Source organism: Lissotriton helveticus, chromosome 3_1, assembly GCF_964261635.1.
Source record: "Lissotriton helveticus chromosome 3_1, aLisHel1.1, whole genome shotgun sequence".
Classification (NCBI taxonomy): domain Eukaryota; kingdom Metazoa; phylum Chordata; class Amphibia; order Caudata; family Salamandridae; genus Lissotriton; species Lissotriton helveticus.
Window position 1 is genome coordinate 960,834,279 of NC_136061.1, and position 12,839 is coordinate 960,847,117.

The window sequence follows — 12,839 nt, forward strand, 5'->3', positions numbered from 1 at the left end:
ATAGTTCAATGGTTTTACCTGAATTGATAGGGGGGTGGCCCGTCCCGGCCCCTGCTGGCCCCGGACGGCCACAGACGGCCCGCCCTTTGCCCGGGCTTCGCCCGGCGTCCCGCTTGCGTCCCGCAAGACGGCTCCCCTCTGATGTTTATAGGATGGGCGGTAGGGGCGGGGCACGCAGGGGGGCGCTGACCGGATGTTACGTGGTCAAGCAGGGACTCTTGGGATACTGAGTCCCTGCCGCGCTACCCCTGCAGCCTCCACAGGTGATGTACAGCCTCCTCAGCGCGGCAACCAGGCAAGGATTAACAGCGTTGGTGGGTTGGTCACTCTCCCACGTAGCGAAGCGGCTCCCGCGCAGCGGGAGCGGCGAGCTGTAAACAGCGACAGCAAAGGCAGAGAGGGCAGGCAAACTCCCACGTCGTCCAGAGCAGAAAGGGGTCATATTCGTAATTGAGGCACACGAATATCGGCAGACAGAGGTATTCTATTCATGGATAAACTTTCCAGCAGCAAACGCTGTAACAAAGGACTTCCACTATTACAAAATAGAGGAACCTCCTAGTGAGTACACTCCTTTCGAGGAAGTGGAAATACCACCCAAATTCCAAGAGCACCTGCTCTTGTTTCATGGCGCCCTAAAACATAATAATCACATCACCAGGCTCGGTCCACTAGGTAGACCAGGAGCAACGTGGCCGGTCCTAGCCGGATATACACCACATCCAGACATTGAAGAAATGCCTGCACCAGAGCTTTTAGCACAGCTAAAACAATTAATAAAAATACATAGACAATTAGTCCAATATGTAATGCGGACTTCAACAATCCAACCAGCTATTAAAATTCCACAGCTGACCAATCATCAGGGGAACACAAATAAAATTACACCTCAGAACATACAGTCCTGTCTAGGTAAAGTACCCGCAAAACGGGAACAAATTCCTTTCTGGCTAGCACAAAAAATCACTCAAATAGAGGCAGTGTTTCCAGATACCACCCCTGTTGAGAAACATAGGATTCTGACTAGCTGTCTCCCAATGGGAATCGCACCACATGTGGAGGACTGTGACACTTGGGGAACAGTCTTTGCCTCCATTTACACAAAAACACATGGTGTACCATCCATGTCAGTAATACCAGATGTGCTAAAACAGATTCAAGATGAATACGGTCCAGAAACCGCTTTAACTCTCGGTATGAAACTACTGAAAGATTTCAAGCAGGTCTCTGCAATATTATTAGCCAACATAAAGGGAGAAGCAGCAAATGTGGCGATTCGCCAGAGGTTAAAAGAGACAAATATAGCAGACCAACCATCTGAAATTGCCAGAATCATAGAAAAATCCTATGAAGAACTAGGAAGAGATAGTTTGGGTGGAATACCAGTGAAACCCCAACTAGTTGAAAGTCCTGAAAAGGTATTTATAAAAAATAATTTAAACAATCAAAAAAAGAGCTGGGATGGAAATAAACAATCCAATCCTAAAGAAAAAAGATTCCAGTCCAGAGGAAGGTCTCCTCGGCGGAGAGAAAGATCTCCTGATCAAGGATGCAAGTCTCCCCAAAGGGAGCCCTCTGTGAAAAAATACAACCTTAGAAATAGGGAAAATATAAAAAAACCTGATAGATATCAAGATATTGATACAAGTCCCTCTCAATCTTTTCAGACTTCCTCGCAGAAATCGGAAAGAAGAGGACGATCAGAACACAGGGAAAAGCACGTCAAGTCCAAAGACAAAGAACCTGCTCATCTGAATAAAAAATTAAAATTTCCAAAAAAGAAGGTAGCCAGTATTAAAGTAATCAACAATGCCGAGAATACTGAGGACACAGCTGAAAAACGGAGAATGGGCTCAGACAATGCTAGACAGCGCAGCAGAAGTGAGAATAGCTCGCAAAGTCCTTATGAATCATCTGGAGACAGTGGACACGAATGAATACATTCAGGTGGAAACTGCAGATACCAGCAAACCTCATAAAATATATGAAATAACATTGCGTATAGAAGGGGATAAGACTAGAAAAATAAGGGGTCTATTTTGGGATAATCTCTCCAAAGGGCTATGACATCCTTCTAGCTGAACGAGACTGGCCTCCAGAGTTTGTCAGGGAGTGCCCACATGGCGAAGAAATAATTATGCCTGCCTTCTCAAACCATATTCCAATTCATAAAAAATATACACTTGCAAGAAAGTGGGCAGTAGCTCAAGCCCCTGCCTTATATAAAAATCATGTGGGATGGGATGAGGACTCTCCTCCTCACAAAATCCAGTTAAAATCACAACCTACTGCACAGAGGCAGTACCCGATTAAGCAAGAAGCTAAAAAACAGGTAAAAGAGATCCTAGATCAACTTGAATACCAGGGGGTGATTGAAACTTGCACCTCACAAATGAACAACCCTTTGTTTCCTGTCTCCAAGCCAGACAATTCATATCGTCTTGTTTTGGACTACAGACACCTTAACTCATGTTGCAAAACATTTGCGGTACAAAACTCGCATAGTGCTGCACTAATGAATAACATAGTGCGCAAAAAATACAAAACAACCTTATACATTTCTAATGGATTCTTTTGTCAAAATATAGCACCAGAGAGCAGATATTTGACGGCGTTCTCAATAAATGGCACGCAAAAAAAATTTCTGTCGTTTGCCCCAGGGGTTCAAAAACAGCCCAGGATTATTCTCAGCGAGAGTAACAGAATTACTACAAACATATGATGACGAGGCATTATCTTATGTCGACGACATCTATCTAACAGACGATGACTTGGATACTCACTTGAAGAGAGTGAACACCATAATACTTGGGTTCGCAGCAGAGGGTTACAAATTCAACTTTAAAAAGTCAAGAATTGGGGGCGTGGCCAAGATGGCGGGGTAGCAGGACGTGTCTGCTAGAGCTCCCGACCCCATCGGAAGCCCCGAGCCCTGAATGTACCTGCATTTTCCCCCCGGAGCCACGCAGACCGGCTCCGCGGATCAAGGAGCTAGCGACGGCCTGACAGTCGCTTTCAGCGCGCGACTGCGTGCCGAATTCGCCGAGATCCCGGTGCCGTGCTTGGAGCCGGCGCAACCCACGGCGGAAGCAGTGCCCCGGCCCAGACAAGACAGCGAGTCGCCGGGAGGCTGGAAGGCACGGTGTGGACACGCCGCCGCTGTAGGTGGAGCTCTCTGACCCCGGCGGGCGACGCGGCTATGCGCAGCGAACTGGAGCGGTGAGGTGCCTGGAGCGAGTCCCTGCCTTCCGACAAGCCAAGATGGCGGCAGATTGAGTGGTGGGTCCCCCGCTCGGACCGGCTGGAGGTCCACAAACTGTACGGAGGGCCCGCTGTCCAAGGCGGATTACCCCAGCTACCCGGAGGACGCCACCATCTGTGCGGTAAGCGCTGCATCTGGGGCTGACGCTTCACCGGCGGGATCCGGACGGTCTCCACGTCCGAGGTGCAGGCTGGACGGGGAGGGACCTACGCGAGCGCCCGGCTCAGAGGCCTACCCGGGCAGCGAGGGAGACGACACACAGCGCTTGGTAGCGCGGCCCCCTGGTGGACACGAACTGCTACTGCAGGAACACTATCACCCCCGGGCGAGGGGCGCCCCAGGACCGCCGGGGGAGCTCTGCGCACGGGCTGTGGTACCCGCGTGGCCCGTGGTACCAGGAGTGCGTACCCTAAAGAACGCTGTGGACGGTGGAGCTGCCTGGAAGGGCTGTGGGCCGCGTGGGGCGCCTGGAGCGATAGACTCGCCGGCTGGGCCCCGGGGCCCGCAGCACACCGACCTATTGGCTGGATAAAGAGTAGAGCGACGCGAACGTCAGAGCGGCGGCCCGGCAGGGCCACGTGGAGGTCCTACCATAGCGCCTGACTGAGTGATCCCCTAACTGAAGCGGCCTACCGCCGGCAAAACACAGTGCCCCACCAGTGGGGTGGCACCCCCGCTGCCTTGGCACCGCTTCATGCACGCAACGGAGCGCCCGTGCAGCCCTGAATGCTCCAACTGCACCCCCTGAGACGCGCTGGTTGAGGTGGGACTCCCCCAGGGGGGCCGCGAGCCGCGCGGACGCCTGGTTTGGCCGGAGGGGGGATCTGACCGGGCGCCCGGTGCCCGCGGCATCAGCTGGACATCGCGACGGAGGTCACAACGGTCTCACCCGAGCCAGAGAAGCGGCGGCAGGCTCTCCGTGGGGGCATCAACGGCAAAACCCCCCCCCCTCTGGCTGAAGGGGGCCTTCTGACTCGGACCAGTGGGGCTCCTCTGGACGGTGGCGACTTCTCATCCGCCCTGCGCTGGGTACGGGTTCCTTGAGGCCCGGTTTCCACGTACAGGAAGAAACAGACTGGTGGGGAGACCTGGACTATGGCGGGCCAGAGGGGAGGGAAACGCAACGATCGCACCGACCGCATGCTCCCGGAGATGCTTAACAGACAGCAGGCCAAGGGGGACAGAGCCTCTTCTTCGCCTGGAGCTGCAGGAGGCTCACAATCTGGCGCAGCAGCGGAACCCCCGGTAACTAGATCCTTTTTGGAATCTCTCTTTGGCACGCTGAGGGAGGACTTCCAAACCCTCAAACGGGAAGTTGCGGGGGAGGTGCGTGAGGTCCGCAGGGAGGTGGAGGGCCTAGGAGAGAGAGTGGACACTGTGGAGACCTCTGCGCACAGGCAAGCTGAAGAGATCACCCTTCTCCAGCAGGAAGTTCTGACCCTTCGAGAACAACACCTGGACCTCCAATTACACAACGAGGACTTAGAAAACGGGTCACGAAGGAATAACATTAGGGTCCGGGGTGTGCCATCCTCGGAAGAGAACCCGGACATTGTTCAGTACCTGCAAGAACTCTTCCGCATGGTCCTGGGGGAAGGGGACGACTTCCCCATTAGAATCGACAGAGCGCACAGGGTAGGTCCCACTAGAAGATCTAATGGTCCCCCTCCGGACATCCTGGCGTTCCTCCCGGACTTCCCGCTGAAAGAAAAAATCATGGCGGGGGCCCGCAAGGTGCGTTCTCTCACTTTCCGGGATCACCCCGTGGCCTTATACCAAGACCTGTCTACAATCACGCTTCAGAGGCGCAAGTCGTTCAAGATTGTGACAGACTTCCTCAGACAGCATGAGACGCCCTACTCGTGGGGGCACCCCTTTCGTATTATCTTCAAGTGGCAGGGAGAGACGCACCATGTCCGGAATCTCCAGGACGCCTGCGAAATCCTGAGCATCACCGCAGAGGAGGAGGACGCCCATACGCCTAGACGGAGGCGCACAACCGACGACGGCTGGCATCGCGCTGCGAGCAGGAGGAGGAGGACGGTGGACACGGCGCGGAGACCAGGGTCTCCAACGATTAGGGCGGAACAAGAAGCCGCCGTCCGGACTGCATCTACGGTGCTTGAGGGTCCGGAGGAGGTGGCACTGACCGCTTGACTATGCTCCGGGGGGAACTCACAGTAGCAATATTTCCATGGCGGGCTTGGGTGCTCGATGGGGGGGGGGTGAAGGTGTGACCACGTGTGGCTGGACGTCCATTAAGGTAACATTCCACGGACTGGTCCGCTTGGGCTTGTCCGGGACTATTTCAAAAGTTTTGGATACGCGGGTGTGGGGGGGAAGCATGACCCGGGGGTTGATGCTGAGGGCGATGACCGAGGGTTGGGAGGCGTTGTGGTGGGTTTTGAGTGATGGGGGACGGGGGGTTTGTTCAGAGTTGGGGATGGGGGTTGTTGGGGGGGGAGAGTTGGAAGTTACCTGGCCCAGTGCTTCTACCGTATTTGAGAATGCTAGCGCAGGCGCTCGTATTTGCCTGGCAGTCGTCCTGTTCTCACACACTCTGGTTAGCGCACACAGGCTGAACAGTCCGATCCATCCATGGCAGAATTGAAGATACTGACCCTGAATGTTAAGGGGTTAAACAACCCTACGAAAAGGAGAGCCATCCTATCCTTATTAGAAAACTCTCGGGCGGACATATGTCTGCTCCAAGAGACCCACTTGTTAACTGCTGATTGCCACAGAATGAGGTCCCATCATTTCCCTACACAGTTCTTTTCCTCTAATACCACTAAAACTGCAGGGGTGGCTATCCTCCTATCCAAATCGTTTACAGGTGAGGTGTTGCACAAATTGGTCGAACAAAAAGGTAGACTTCTTGCCTACAGACTTAAAGTGGGTACTCTCACGTTCACTGTCGGCACCGTTTACGCCCCGAATGAACAGCAAGATAGATTTCTACGCGGGGCTCTAGAGGAGGTTACGGCTTCACCGGACACGCACATCATGCTAGGGGGGGACATTAATTTGGTCTTTGACTCAGCGAAAGATAGATCGGCGCAGCGATCTCCGCAGGCTGGGGAACTCTCGCAGGCGATCAAGGCTCAGTTAGTTGAATCCGATCTGCACGATCTCTGGCGCGAACTTCACCCTACTGACATAGATTTCTCCTACTATTCGCATGCACATAAAACTTATGCCAGACTTGATTATCTACTGGTCTCTGGCCCTGTTCGTAGCCTTGCCACGGCCTCGGAAATGGGTGTTTTATCTCTGTCGGATCATGCACCGGTCTCGGGGACCCTACAACTCCAGCCGAGCTCAGCCCGGAGGGGGGTTTGGAGGCTTCGGGACACCCTCCTGCACAGGAAGGAAGTGGTGCAGAGCATTAATGATTCGATCAAGGACTATCAGCTGCATAACTCCAACGCTGATACTTCCATGTCGACTCAGTGGGGGGCTCTCAAGGCGGTGCTGCGGGGAGAATTTATTGCGATCTCGGCGGCGGATAACCGTGAGAGGAAACGGAAACGGGACGAACTTACCCGGAAAGTCAGGGAATTGGAGACCGTACACCGCCGCACTGGGGCTCCGAGGGTCTGGAAACAGCTGAAAGCTGCGAGGAAACTCCTGTCCTCATTGGACCTTGATAGGGCGGAATATGCAGCATTGCGCCTCAAACACGCATACTATACTGGGGGGGACCGGTGTGGCCGCCTGCTGGCAACCAAGCTGAGAGTGGCCCATCAGAGTCGCCAGGTGAAGGAACTGACGGGATTTGCAGGTCAGGGGGTCACGGGTGACGCCGAAATTGCCGAGACCTTTCGCCGCTTCTATGCTGATCTGTACAGAGCGGACGACACCAATATGGAGGACGCGGAGGAGTACCTAGATTCGGTGGCCCTCCCGTCACTTACCCAAGAGCAGGCAGCCTATCTGGAGAGAGAGATTACGATCGAGGAGGTGATTACGGTGATTTCTAGACTCAAATTGGGGAAAGCCCCTGGCCCGGATGGCTATACAGCCCTCTTTTATAGGACGTTCTGCGGGACGTTAAGCCCTATCTTGACCACACTATTTAACTCCTTCTCTGACCCTGGCACTATCTCTCCGGATCTGCTACGGGCGACAGTGTCTGTCATTCCCAAGCCAGGGAAGGACAGGAAGCAGTGCGGCTCGTATAGGCCAATCTCCTTGCTAAATTTAGACCTGAAACTCTATACTGGAATTCTAGCGGCGAGGTTGGCGCAGCACCTCCCTGGCCTCATTGAACCGGATCAAGCCGGTTTCGTACCTGGACGGCAGACGGTGGACGACACTAAACGTATAGTTCACGTCTTGGAAAAAGCCTCCCGTATCCCAGGGGAGCGAATGCTCCTCTCAGTCGATGCGGAAAAGGCATTCGACCGGGTGCACTGGCCTTACCTTGAACGGGTCATGGCGAAGCTGGGGATGGGGGAAAAGTTCCGAACCATGGTCTTTAATTGCTACAAATACCCCTCGGCCGCAGTCCGCGTGAATGGTTGCGGCTCACGGCGGTTTGACATCGAACGCGGCACGAGACAGGGTTGTCCCCTCTCCCCCCTCCTCTTCGCGCTCTACATGGAGCCCTTTGCCCACCGAGTGCGGCAAAACGTGGCCGTTACCGGAGTACGAATGGGGGGTTTCACCCATGAAATCAGCCTTTACGCAGACGACGTTATCTTCGCGTTGGAAAACCCGAGGCAGGCCCTACCCGCCTGTATGGCGGAGCTCCAAGCTTTTGAGAAGGTAGCAGGCTTTCGGATGAATGTGGAGAAATCCACAGCTCTAGACATCTCCTTGACTCTGTCCACGAGGAACGACCTACAAAGGCTCTTCCCACTGCGGTGGTCGAAAGATCAGGTGCAATATCTAGGGATTACGTTAGCTCCCACGTTGCAGGCCATGGTCTCCCTTAATTATGAGGCGGTTGGCAGAAAGGTGAGAGATGAATTAAGACGATGGAACAAAGGCACGCTTTCCTGGCTGGGTAGAGTGGCAGCGATCACAATGACGGTCTTGCCCCAAGTTCTGTATCTGTTCCGGGCACTGCCCTTGCAACCACCTAAGGGCTGGATTCCACAAATGCAAACTGACGTGTCCCGATTTGTGTGGCAGGGCCGTAAACCCGGAATGCGCCGCACTCTCACGACGTTGACACCGGAATCTGGAGGACTGGGAGTCCCCGACCTCCGCAAATATTTCCAGGCGGCCCAGTTAAGATACCTGGTGGAATGGAGCAGGTGGGAGTCCGATAAACACTGGCTCTTCCAGGATCAGGCAGTGGCCGGACGCCCCTTGCAGGAAATACCCTTCCTCCGCCGCCCACACCGCCCCCCGAACCTCTATGCTTCTTACGTAACGCGGGTCCCGATGCAAGTATGGGACGCCACGAATCGCACGTTTGACCTCACCACGTTCCCCTCACCTCTCACACCTATTGTAGACAATCCCGACTTCACACCGGGGATGGAACACGGGGCCTTTTCACATTGGAGAGATAAGGGCTGTAGGGCACTCGTCCATATGTACGCGACGGATGGAATTATTCCCTTTCACAGCCTTAAAGATACTTATCAGTTAACCGAATCTGACCGCATGAGATACTGGCAGGTCCGACACTGGGCCTTGCAGCCGAGTGTGAGGGACTCTGCAGACAGGAGGCTCCTCCCATATGAGCGATGGCTAATCACCCGCACCTCAGACTCTAAACTTATCACTGACCTATACAAATTGCTTCAGCTCCCGTCTTCACACTTCTATATTCCCGGCAGAGAGCGATGGAATAGAGAACTGGGGAGAACGCTTAGTCTTAAAGAATGGGAACGTATTTCATACAGAGCACGTCACTCGGCCTACCATGTAGGCCTCACAGAAACCTTCACGAAGATATCCACCTACTGGTATCACACCCCAGAAAGACTACACGAAATGAACAGGCTTCTTAGCGATAGATGCTGGCGGGAGTGCGGGCAGGTGGGCACACTGACACACATCCTCTGGGACTGCCCAGCACTACAAGCCTACTGGTCGATGGTGATAGACGAAGTTGATAAAAGCTTCGAGATCGAACTGCCCCGTTTCCCAGCGTATACCCTACTGGGTCTACCAAACGACTTAATGTACCCGCTAAAATCTAAGAGGGGGAGGCAGATAGCCGTTATGCTGGGCTCGGCGGTACAAAACATTCTGATTCACTGGCGCACGACCACCACTTCCTCTCGCACGGGCTGGCTGCACAGGTTGTGGCATGTTCTGGGAATGGAAAAAATGTCTCTCACGCTGGCAGGAGACGTGACTGGTTTTGAGGAACTGTGGCAACCCTTTCATTCATTACTGGCTTCAGAATTCACCGAAATCACATGCCCGAGATACCTCAGGTTATTGCGGCTTACACCCCCTTTGTGAGGCATGGTTTCCTTTGGGTGGAGGCTTCCAGGGACTCACGGATATGTGCGGGGTGGGTGAGACGAAGGATGATTGATTGCTTTCATGCTACACAGCACTGGGCGGGGAGGGAGGGGAGGGGAATGTTTGTTGGGGCATGTTGTTCTGTTCATAGAGGTACAGGCCCATAGGGCGACGCTTTTTTCTTGTTTTTCTCTTCCCCCTTTTTTTTTTTTATCTTTTCTTGTATATGCCTTTGTGCGGAGAGCAGGACATTGAAACAGCCCTGGGGCTGGGACATTAGCATTTCTGGTCTTGAGCTGCCTCTTGCAGTACCCAGTGCATGTATGTAATCTGCATTCTATGTGAACTGTACCTTTCTAATAAAATGCTTTAAACATAAAAAGTCAAGAATTGCCCATCTAACAGTCCTGTTTTTAGGATATGAACTATTAAGTGAAGGCAAAAGCCTGGCCGACAATTTCCTAGAGAAATGTGCTGTAATCCAAGCACCTAGAACACTGAAAAACTTACAATCAATTCTAGGCTTCCTAAACTTTGGAAGAACTTACATTATAAATTATGCAGAGAGAATTAAACCTCTGTATGATCTAATAAAACCAGATTTTAAAAGAATCAATTGGACTCAAAAACACACAGAAATTTTGAGATCTTTACAAACAGATATGTTAGTTAAAACAAAACTACAAACACGTGACAACACACGCAACCTTGTGATTCGAGTCATCCCAGGAAGATGCGGATTCACATACCTGACCTCTAATGAGGGAGAGAATGTACCAACAGCATACAAATCACATTTGTACACAAAAGCTGAAATGAAATTTAGCCCAACGGAAAAAATTCTGACCGCGGCACAGACTGCTGTAGCAAAGGAGCGGGCCCTAGCACAGGGTAAACGAATAATCATCGTGACACCTATACCAGCTCTAGAGGCGGTAACCAAGGCAAGCATTCCGAATGCTAAAGCACTCCATCCAAGATGGATACAGTGGGCTAACTCTCTTGCTGCAACAGACGTGGTATACAAATTTGATCCCAATTTAAAAACACAAGAATTTCTCCAATATGAATTCGAATGTCCTCCGCCGACCGAAATTCTGCCTCTAGAACACTACGGCTGTATAATATATACAGACGGATCAGCACAACCTGCAGTGGAGGGTAAGCAAGCCTACAGTGCTGCGTGCGCGATTGTTAAAGGTCGCTGGCACGAAGGAAAATTTAAACCTGTGGTCACTAAAACGCAATCTCTAGGAGACTGTACAGCTCAAAGAGCAGAACTACTAGCATTCAAGATGGCGCTTGAAAATACCGATCGAGAATTCCCCACACTTATTGTGTGCGATTCGTATTACTGCGTCCAATCTTACAATGAGTACTTGCAGATCTGGGTTCAGAATGGTTTTAAAGATGCAAAAGGTGGCACAATCAAACATAAAATGCTTTGGGAACAAGTAGTTCTTTTGCAAAAGGAACTACAAAGGACTCACGTGATACATACACTGAGTCATCAACGTGATGGCGTTCACGTTGCAGGGAATTAATTGGCTGATGAAGCAGCGAAGGCAGCAGTGCAAACGGCTTCCGTAGCTGCTATCACCCGGTCAAAAACAAAAATAGACAGCGAAATATTACAGGCTGTCAGCGCTACAGTAAAAGATGCGATAGAAACACTCCCGAAAGGCTTTCCAGTAAAGTACTCATACATAACTGATGCAAATAATGTTCCGTTTGCTCGAATCCCTGGAGTGGGGGATAGGGCAATTCCAAACATGGAACATAGGTTAGGACTCATCATAGCGGCACACGAAGGGCTTGTTTCTGTACATGCTGGCGTTTCAGCCACAGTATCATTATTAAAACAGAGATACTGGTGGCCACAAATGAGAAGACAAACAAGGAACTATGTTCTAGAATGTGAAACATGTCAAAGAATGAAAGTATCAACGGTGAAACGACCAGCACAGACGCCCCTTCTAATCTCAGATAAACCATTAGCCTGTGTTTACCTGGACCACTGTGGTCCCTTACAAAGGGATGGTAACTATAAATATATCTTGGTCGCAGTGGATTCATGCACGAGATTCATATGGATGTGGCCCCAGCGATCGGCTGACGCCCGAACTGTTATAAAAGATTTGCGAGTCTTTATCGGCACATACGCAATTGGCATGCTACATTCTGACCAGGGTCCTGCTTTTAGCTACCGGGCTTATAAGGAGGCCATGACCAGCATGGGCATTGCATTGCGGTACTCTTGTCCATTTCATCCCGAGGGAAACGGAATCGTAGAAAGAAAAAACCGTGACATAAAGCAATCTATAACAGCAAAGGTATTAGGTTCGGGTGCTGGGTGGGTCAAACATTTAAAAAGTGTCCAACATAGTCTAAATAACCTGCCAAGGAATTCTCTGAAAGGGTTCAGTCCGTACGAACTATTGTTCGGGACTAGAATGATGATCCAAGATCTTGATAGTCAGACTTCAGTGGTTAAAGACAAAAGCTTTGATATCAAAGATCGTTTGGCTATTTTACAGGACTTAAATGAAACAAGAAAAGACCTGAGCAACATAAAGTTGAAACAACAGCCAACAACCACTGAAGAGAAACCACCTGTCCCAGCAAGGCCTGTCTGGATTCCAAAAGTCGGGGATCTAGTCAAAGAGAAGATCGCGGTAAAGAAGGAATTTGGGCCTTCTTACAGAAAAGCAGTTCCTGTCTTGTCTGTCAACGGGACAAGATCAGTAGTACTACCGCCCCTTGCTGGTAAAAAGGAGAACCGAGTTGTATCGATCGACCTGGTTAAACCACAATCATGTGGCCGATAACAAACAGTAGGCCAAGTGGACTCCCAAGAAGTAGCAGAACACCAATGTTTGCTACGAATACAGAGGCTCAAACTGGAAGACTGATCAGATTTGGAAAAACTACAGTGAATCAACAAGGACTATGCAACAAAGCAATGGAACTTGAACCTCTTAAAACCCAAATTAAAACTTTTCATCAAGAAACAACAACCTATGATGATGTAACTGCAGACTTTGCTAATGAAACAAAGCAAAATCCAAAAGCAATTGGAACAATTGACAGAACAGCATCCGGCTACTTCATCAACTTCGATGATTCATCCGAAGACCTGAGTGAA